Here is an 8,982-nt window from a genome sequence, read left to right as displayed (position 1 = left end):
AGAGTGAAAATAGAGACAAAAAAAAAAAAAACCAATAAAGAAGATCAGTGAAGCTAAGAGGCTGGTTCTTTGAATGAACAAACAAAACTGTCAAACCTCTAGCTAGATTCACCAAGGGAAAAAAAAAATTCTCATAAGAAAAATAAAATCAAAGAGGAGTCACAACTGATATGACAAAATTCCAAAAAATAAGAGACTACTATTAACAATGATAGTCCAACAAATTGGACAACTTAGAAGAAATGAAAAAAATTCCTAGAAACTTACAATCTTCCAAGACTGAATCATAAAGAAACAGAAAATCTTAATAGACCAATTATTAGTAAGGAGATTGAATGTTTGGTAGAATTCACCAGTGAGGTTGTTCGGTTCTAGACTTCTGTTTAGAGATTGTTGATCACTGATTCAAAGAGAATTTCAAATCTATCAAACTTCTCCAAAAAATTGAAAAGTAGGGAATGCTTTTCAACCCATTTCATGAAGCATTACCCTCACACCAAAATCAGACAAGGACGCCTAAGAAAATAATAGGTATCTCTGATAACACAGATGCAAAATCCTCAACAAAATATTAACAAACTGATTTCAGCAATACATTACAAGGATCATACATCATGATCAAGTGGGATTTATTCCAGGGATGCAAGGATGGTTCAAGAACTGCATATCAAGTAACATGATATACCACAGTAACAAAATGAAAGATAAAAATCATATGATCATATCAACAGATGCAAAAAAATAAAGTATTTGACAAAATTCAACATCCTTTTATGATGAAAACCCTCAAAGTAAGTATAGAGGAGATGTACCGCAACATAACAAAGGTCATATACAACAAACCCACAGCTAATATCATACTCCACGGTAAAAAACTGAAAGCCTTTCCTCTAATCAGGAATAAGACAAGGATCCCTACTCTCACCCCTTTAATTCAACATAGTATTGGAAATACTAGCCATAGCAATTAGACAAGAAAGACAAGGCAAACAAATTGGAAAGGAGGAAGTAAAACTGTCACTATTTGTAGATGATAGGACAGAATACACAGAAAACCCTAAACACTCTACCAAAAACAAAAACAAAAAAACCAAACCAAAACAAAACATAGGACTAATAAATGAAGTCAGTAAAGTTGTAGGATACAAAATTAATAACACAGCAGGTGGGGAAGGGTTGCTGGCAAGATTTCCAGGGGAGCCTCACACACCAGCCCCTACCCAGTCAGCCCAGCTCCTCTGTGATGAGGACAATACTCATTTTCGCCATGGGAAGCTGGGGCTCTCCAAATTCTATCAGCCCTCCTGTGAAGTTATGTAACAGCAAACCATCAGGGAGACATTCCATTTGGTATCTAAAGGATGAAAACATTTCCAATTGCCTAGAAGGACTGTTAATTGGACAATCTGACAACAAACTGGTTTACAAACATTATACATTATATTTTGGCTTCTGTGTAGATTCTTCAGAAAATGAACTTGGCATTTTGGATCTAGTTCAAGTATTTGTGGAAACATTAGACAAGTGTTTTGAATATGCCTCTGAACTGGATTTAATTTTCCATGTAGACAAGGTTTGCAGAATTTTTTTAAAGACTTATTTGAGAGAGTGAGAAAGAGAGAGAGAGAAAAAGAAAGAGAAAAAATGTGATCGGGGGAGGGGCAGAAGGAGAGAGAGAATCCTCAAGCAGACTCCCCACTGAGTGCAGAGCCAAACAAGGGCTGGATCCCAGGATCTCGAGATCATGACTTGAGCTGAAACCAAGAGTCAGACGCTTAACCAACTGAGCCACCTAGGCACCCCAAGGTTCATAATACTCTACCAGAAATGGTGATGGGGGAATGGTAATGGAGACCAACACAGATGAGACTGTTACACAAACTGATGCATAACATAAACTGGAGAAATCCTAGGCTGGCTCAGAGGGAGCTCCGGCCCGTGCTGTATCACCTGTAAAGAATATGAATCTCCCTGAGATCCCAAGAAATACTAACATGGTGACATCTGTATAAAAGTGCCAAACATGCCCTCTTTTAAGTACAAAATTAGAAAGGCTACTCCCAGGTAAAATCCCAAGGGAAAAGTCATCTAAGTTTACCATGCAGTTGTTTATCAAAAATTGAGGAAGAGAGTCTTAACTTTTGCTCTTGGATTTAAGTCAGGGTACTATATAAAGGATGTGTAAAATCAATACCGAAGTTCAGTGTTGCTTTTCTTGCTCAGTGATTTTGAAGAAATTGAGTAATTCCAGCGTGATATTTCTCTTTTCTAAACTGCACTCCTATGCCCACCTAAGGCATGCCTCTCTGGCTACTACAGTATTTCAAAAGTTTTTGAGACATTTTCTTAAATTATGTACAATCCAAAATGTTGGTGTTTTGTATGGATCACAAGTGCAACAACCCACCTTCTTTCTGCTGTTTGTCACACTGTTATTTAAAGAACCAAGTATGTACTGCATGAAAACATTATGACCTCTTCTCTTAGTTTAAATAAACTCTGAGTTAACTGGACTTCTAAAGCACCTTTCTGTTTGCCTAATATCTACTTGAACAATCACTTTTATGATTCTCTGAGTCAACAAATTATATTTTTCACTGTTAAAAAATTAATAGACAGGGGCGCCTGGATGGCTCAGTCAGTTGAACGTCTGACTCTTGATCTCAGCTCAGGTCTTGATCTCAGGATCATAAGTGCAAGCTCTACATTGGGTTCCATGACAAGCATGGACCATAATAATAATAGTAATAATAAATAGCTGCTGCATTTCTATATACTAATAAACTATCAGAAAGAAAAATTGAGAAAACAATCCCATTTACAACTGCATCAAAAGAATACCTAGGAATAAATTTAACCCAGGAGATGAAAGATCTGTACATTAAAACCTTTAAGATACTGATAAAAGAAACTGAAGACACATTTGAACAATATTATTTAATCCATGAGCATGGAATAGCTATACTATTCAAAGTAATCAAAAGATCCAATACAATCCCCATCAGAATTCCAGTTGCATTTTTCAGAGAAATAATTCTAAAATTTATATGAAACCACAAAATACCCTGAATAGCCAAAACAATCTTAAGAGCAAAGAAACCTTTAAGATACTGATAAAAGAAACTGAAGACACATTTGAACAATATTATTTAATCCATGAGCATGGAATAGCTATACTATTCAAAGTAATCAAAAGATCCAATACAATCCCCATCAGAATTCCAGTTGCATTTTTCAGAGAAATAATTCTAAAATTTATATGAAACCACAAAATACCCTGAATAGCCAAAACAATCTTAAGAGCAAAGAAACCTTTAAGATACTGATAAAAGAAACTGAAGACACATTTGAACAATATTATTTAATCCATGAGCATGGAATAGCTATACTATTCAAAGTAATCAAAAGATCCAATACAATCCCCATCAGAATTCCAGTTGCATTTTTCAGAGAAATAATTCTAAAATTTATATGAAACCACAAAATACCCTGAATAGCCAAAACAATCTTAAGAGCAAAGAAACCTTTAAGATACTGATAAAAGAAACTGAAGACACATTTGAACAATATTATTTAATCCATGAGCATGGAATAGCTATACTATTCAAAGTAATCAAAAGATCCAATACAATCCCCATCAGAATTCCAGTTGCATTTTTCAGAGAAATAATTCTAAAATTTATATGAAACCACAAAATACCCTGAATAGCCAAAACAATCTTAAGAGCAAAGAGGTATCATGTTCTCTGATTTCAAACTATATAAAACTATAGTAATCAAAACAGTATGGTATTTGCACAAAAGCAGAATACAGGTGAGTGCAAGAGACTAGAGAGCTGAGCAATAGACCCATGCATATATGGTCAGTCAATTTATGACAAGGAAGCCAAGAATATACAAGGGGGAAAGGACAGTCTCTTCAATGGTGTTGGGAAAACTGCACAGCTATGTGTAAAAGAATGAAACCGGATTCCTGTAACTCAAGGTGATTAAAGACTTCAATGTATGACCTGAAACCATTAAACTCCTAGAAGAAAACATAAGCCATAAGCTCTTTGAGCTTAGTGATTTTTCTTAGCTATCTCTAAAGGCAAGGAAAACAAAAGCAAAAATAAACAAGTGGGACTGTATCAAGCTATAAAAACATTTCTGCACAGCAAAGGAAACCATCAAGAACAAAAAAGGCAACCACCTGGATGGGAAACAATATCTGCAAATTATAAACCTATTAATATCCGAACCATATTTGAAAACTTGTACAACACAACAAAACAAAAAACTGATTTAAAAAATGGATCTGAATATTTTTCCAAAGATGACATACAGATGACCATATAGCACTTGAAGTAATGTGGAACATTACTAATCATCAGGGAATGCAAATCCATCCACAATAAGATATTGCCTTACACCTGTCAGAATGGCAATTATCAAAAAGACAAAAATAGTAAGTGTTGGTGAGATGTGGAGGAAAGGGAACCTTGTGCACTGTTGGTGGGAATGTAAACAGATGCAGCCACTATGGAAAACAGTATGGAGATTCCTCAAAAAATAGACAGAAACACCAGAGGATACAGCAATTCCACTACTGGCTACCTATTTGAAGAAAACAAAAGCACTAATTTAAAAAGATGTATGCACCCTCACATTCACTACAACTTTATTTACAATAGCCAAGATATGGAAACAACCTAAATGTCCATTGTTGGATGAATGAATAAAGACGTAATGTGTGTGTGTGTGTGTGTGTGTGTGTGTGTGTAAAATATGGAATATTACTCAGACATAAAAAATGAAATCCTACTATTTGTGACAACATGGTTAGACCTTGAGGGTATCATGCTAAGTGGAATCAAGTCAGAGAAAGACAAATGCCATATGATTTCACGAGTATGTAGAATCTAAAAAATAAAACAAACCAAAGCAAAACCCGGATTTATAAATACACAGAACAAACTGTCACAAGAGAGGGAGAGCTGGGGAACGCAAACTGAGTACAAGGGATCAAGAAGTACAAACCTCCAGTTATAAGTCATGGAGATGCAACGTACAGCCTGAGGAATATAGTTAATAATATTGTATTAACTTTGTAGGTGACTGGTGGTAACTAGATTTATTGTGAGCATTTTGCATCATATGTAAGTGTGAAATCACTATGTTGTACACCTGAAGCTAACACTGTGTGTCAGTTATACCATACAAAAAATTATTTGTTGTATGTCCATACTCAGGCAGGCGGCTCTGCAGGACAATGAAAAAAATTTTAAATTAGATAATTCTGTTTCTCTAAATATATATATATATATATATATATTATATATATTATATAATATATATATTATATTTCTCTAAATATGTATATATGTCTCCGACTGATGTGTGTATATATGTCATATATATGTGTGTGTGTGTGTGTTTATATATATATGTATATCTCCAAATGATATGTAAACATTCACTGCCTATTTCTCCTACTGGAACACTTTCGACTGTATAATGTCAGTGTGGTGGTCAGTGCTCAGGTCTAGAACACCTTACTGCAGGGTTATACAGAAGAACAAGAGCTGATGGTCCAGGATCCCACTTACTGGAGTTCTGGTTCTCAGCTCTGCAGATCTTAACAGGAGGAATTAGCTACCAACTATATGGAGTGATTTTATAGGGTTAGTAGAGCTCCTACTGATTACCAAAGTAGTCCGATTTACTATTTGATACCTGCAATCCAAACATTTTACAACTTAACTCCTTCATCTTAATTAATTTTATCCCTCTCTTAAATTTGTGGCACTTGTTTTGAGATTTAGGTAATTCTTCTCAGCAGGGTCATAGCCAGGAAAGGCATCGCCCAAGAGGGAAGAGTATCCAGTTCTCAGGTACAGACATAATTATAAACCTAAATAGGAAGAACATGACTTGGAAATAAGCTTGGCATATTCTATGGTTTATTGTTTACTCACCTTAAGGTATTGCCAAAACCTAATTAAGGAGAGATTAAGTGTTCTTTGAGCAGGTGGTATGACTATTAGTTCACTCTAATGGACTGCTCTATATTAAACCTTCAAGGAGTGCTTTCTCTGATCAACAATATGCTTATGATAGCCAATTATTTCCTCTCTTCTCCCTATATTTTTCTCAGCAAGTTTCAATGTACCTTTGTTTTCTACATAAATGACTCTATAAAAGGTCCAAGATTTTTTTTCTCCTTAGAAACTTGAAAAACTAAACATTAGCATCTCTTTTCTGCTTTCTTCCTCTCATACCAAGGACAGCTCTGTATTCTCTCCTTCAGCTTATCTTTTAGAGCTTCATCAATCTTGGTTGCATTTCTAATATAAACTTTAGAAATACAGCATAATATTGGTTTGTCAACTACTGCCTTCCAGATATATTGCATTGAACTATAAACCCCCAAATTTTTATTCTATAGGTTTATATGCTTTGCTGAACATAATATAAACTCAACAGAAACATTAAATCATGTTGAGGTTAAATTTTGTGTCAATGAAAGTAATTTAGACAAACAAGATTCTTAACATATTAGTATCATATTGTGGGTAGCAGGGCATGCTAAGCCTTGATATATGTAGGGTAGGTATGTGGACAAGGAGCTGGAGATAGAACCAATGGTAGGGAAGAGTACTGGCTGGGTTTAAAGTGGCCTTCCCCCTAGGAAAAGAAGGTAATTTATAGCATACTCCAAAAGGGTGGTGTAAGATCCAAGTTTCCCTAATGCTAATAAGGATCCCATCTGCTGGACACCAGGTGTCACCAGGCAAAGGCAACACACAAAGTCAGGTGGGTGGCAGCCTCAGAGTTTGGGTGGTCCATTTAATTTGGAACAAGACCCCTTTCAGTGGTTGGAACTCAGGGAAACGGTATCCAGCTGCCAAATTACAGGGAATGTCAAGTGCTAGGCATGTTGACAAGATCCTAGTCAGTTGGGCTAGAGTTCAAGGCAAGACTCCAAACTCAGCAGGAGAACTGAATTACGAAGCAGAAATAGAGACGAAACCCATCAGAGAGACTGTCCCACACGGTTTCACACAGCAGGCGAAGACTAGATGGACAGACAGCTGCTCACTGCAGGGAAGCCAAGCTTATGAGCATAAGACTAATTTCAGAGTTAGGGGAGGTCCTTTCAGGTACCACTCTGACTTCATCAAGACTGGCAAAGGAATCTGGTAGAATGGAGCCTAGGGGCTGCAGGCATGGACCGTGCAGATGCATGGGGATATAGAAAACAGAAGTAGATGCTTAATCAGTACATGCTGGATTTGTCTTAGCTGTAAAATTTAACTCTTGTTTTTCAACAAAGTCACTTGGGATTCTGAATTAACCAGTTTTCTGGTCTCTCCAATTAATTGTGAAACTGCCAATTACTCTTACTCCATCTCTAGTGGACTCGAACTAAATAAAAGGCTCGTACCAGTTACTCAAATATTCTGTGTTTTCACAAGTGTGTAAAGAAAATGAGTGGAAAAACCTGGATCAAAAGCCCCTTTGTGAGAGGTGAGAATGACGAAATGGTAATATTTGACATCTGATGTGGTGATATTTGAGGGGAATGTCCCTCTATTCCCAAATATATTTTCTCAACTAAGCTGCCAGTATCTGGACTTTCACCATCAGGAGTTTGCTCCTTTGGAGTTCTTTTCCTGGGATCTAATCCCAAAGGCAATCACTGAAATATGGATTAATTTGCATGTTACTGAAATATAAGAGCTTTTCCTCCCGATATCAGGAAACTGGCAATAAGAGAGAACTAGGAATTTGGGGTCTTAAGGAAGCAGTGTTGAAAGAAAACAAAAGATGTAGACAAGTGATGAGAAATGTGCCGGAGTTTACCTGGAAAACAAACTTGCCCCCATAAGTAACAATTAAGAAAAGAAGCGGGGGAGGGGAAAGGACAAAGAGAGGCAAAGGGACTAAAAACCAACCTTAGCTGCTCCATAACGTTCCTAGTGACACTGAAAGTAGGCATCACACTTGAGGGTTTGGTGGGAAATTTTAAAGGATGTTAAAAGCCTGTGATACACTTAGACTCCTACTGATCTGGGCTTATGGTTCTACTCAAATAACACTCTCAAAATAACAAAGTGAGGGGCGCCTGGGGGCTCAGTCAGTTGAGTGTCCCACTCCTGATTTCAGCTCAAGTCATGATCGCAGGGTCCTGAGATCCAGCCCCAGGTGGGTCTCTGCCATCAGCGGGAAGTCTATTTGAGGCTGTCTATGTCTTCCTCTGCCCTCCCCTCTGCTCTTACGCCCTCTAAAATAAATCTTAAAGAAAAAAAAAAGAAAAAAGAAAGTGACATTCCAAAAGGTATAATTTGTACTCGTTCCCCACTCCAAAAAAAATTTTTTTTCCAAAGCCATTCCCGCTTCTGTGCTCTGGCCTAGGGCCAACCCTCATCTTTCCATGCCTGAACTATATGGCCACTGCCTCCTGACTGGCCGTCCTCTTCCCTCCAGTTCTGCTGGAGTGAGCGGAAAAATGCACATCTCATTTTGTCATTCCTCTGACTCAAAGTCCTTCGATGGCTCCAAACCGTGCACAAAACAAATTTTGGTGGTGTTTTTGTTTTTGTTTTTATATTTTATTCATTTGAGAGATAAGAGCAAGTGCACACGTGTGTGTGTGAGCATGGAGGGGAGGGGAGCAGAGAGAGAGGGAGAAGCAGACTCTCTGCTGTGCAGGGAGCCTGATGCAGGACTCGATCCCAGGACCCCGAGATCATGACCTGAGCTGAAGGCAGACACAACCAACTGAGCCACCCAGGTGCCCCTAAAGTCTAAGTGTCTTAAATATATTTCATAAGGACTCTCTCCTCTGCTCTTTCTGACCCCTCTGGCTTCTCTCATCATTAGGGGCCTCACACTTTAGCCTGTAACACCAGCAAGCTGTTTGTAGTTTTCTGCACACATCATGCCAAGTCTTACACTCTCGAATCTACTGGAGCAAATAAACTTATAGAAATTAAGTAT

The 8,982-nt window shown here is 37.5% G+C and overlaps 1 pseudogene; it reads left to right on the top strand.

Moving 5' to 3' along the window:
• The first annotated feature begins 1,243 nt into the window (after window positions 1-1,243).
• LOC100466317 lies at window positions 1,244-2,068 on the top strand (annotated as a pseudogene).
• The last annotated feature ends 6,914 nt before the right edge of the window (window positions 2,069-8,982 follow it).

Source organism: Ailuropoda melanoleuca, chromosome 14 (assembly GCF_002007445.2).
Source record: "Ailuropoda melanoleuca isolate Jingjing chromosome 14, ASM200744v2, whole genome shotgun sequence".
In the NCBI taxonomy this organism is placed as follows: domain Eukaryota; kingdom Metazoa; phylum Chordata; class Mammalia; order Carnivora; family Ursidae; genus Ailuropoda; species Ailuropoda melanoleuca.
This window is presented reverse-complemented; position numbering and strand designations above follow the sequence as displayed.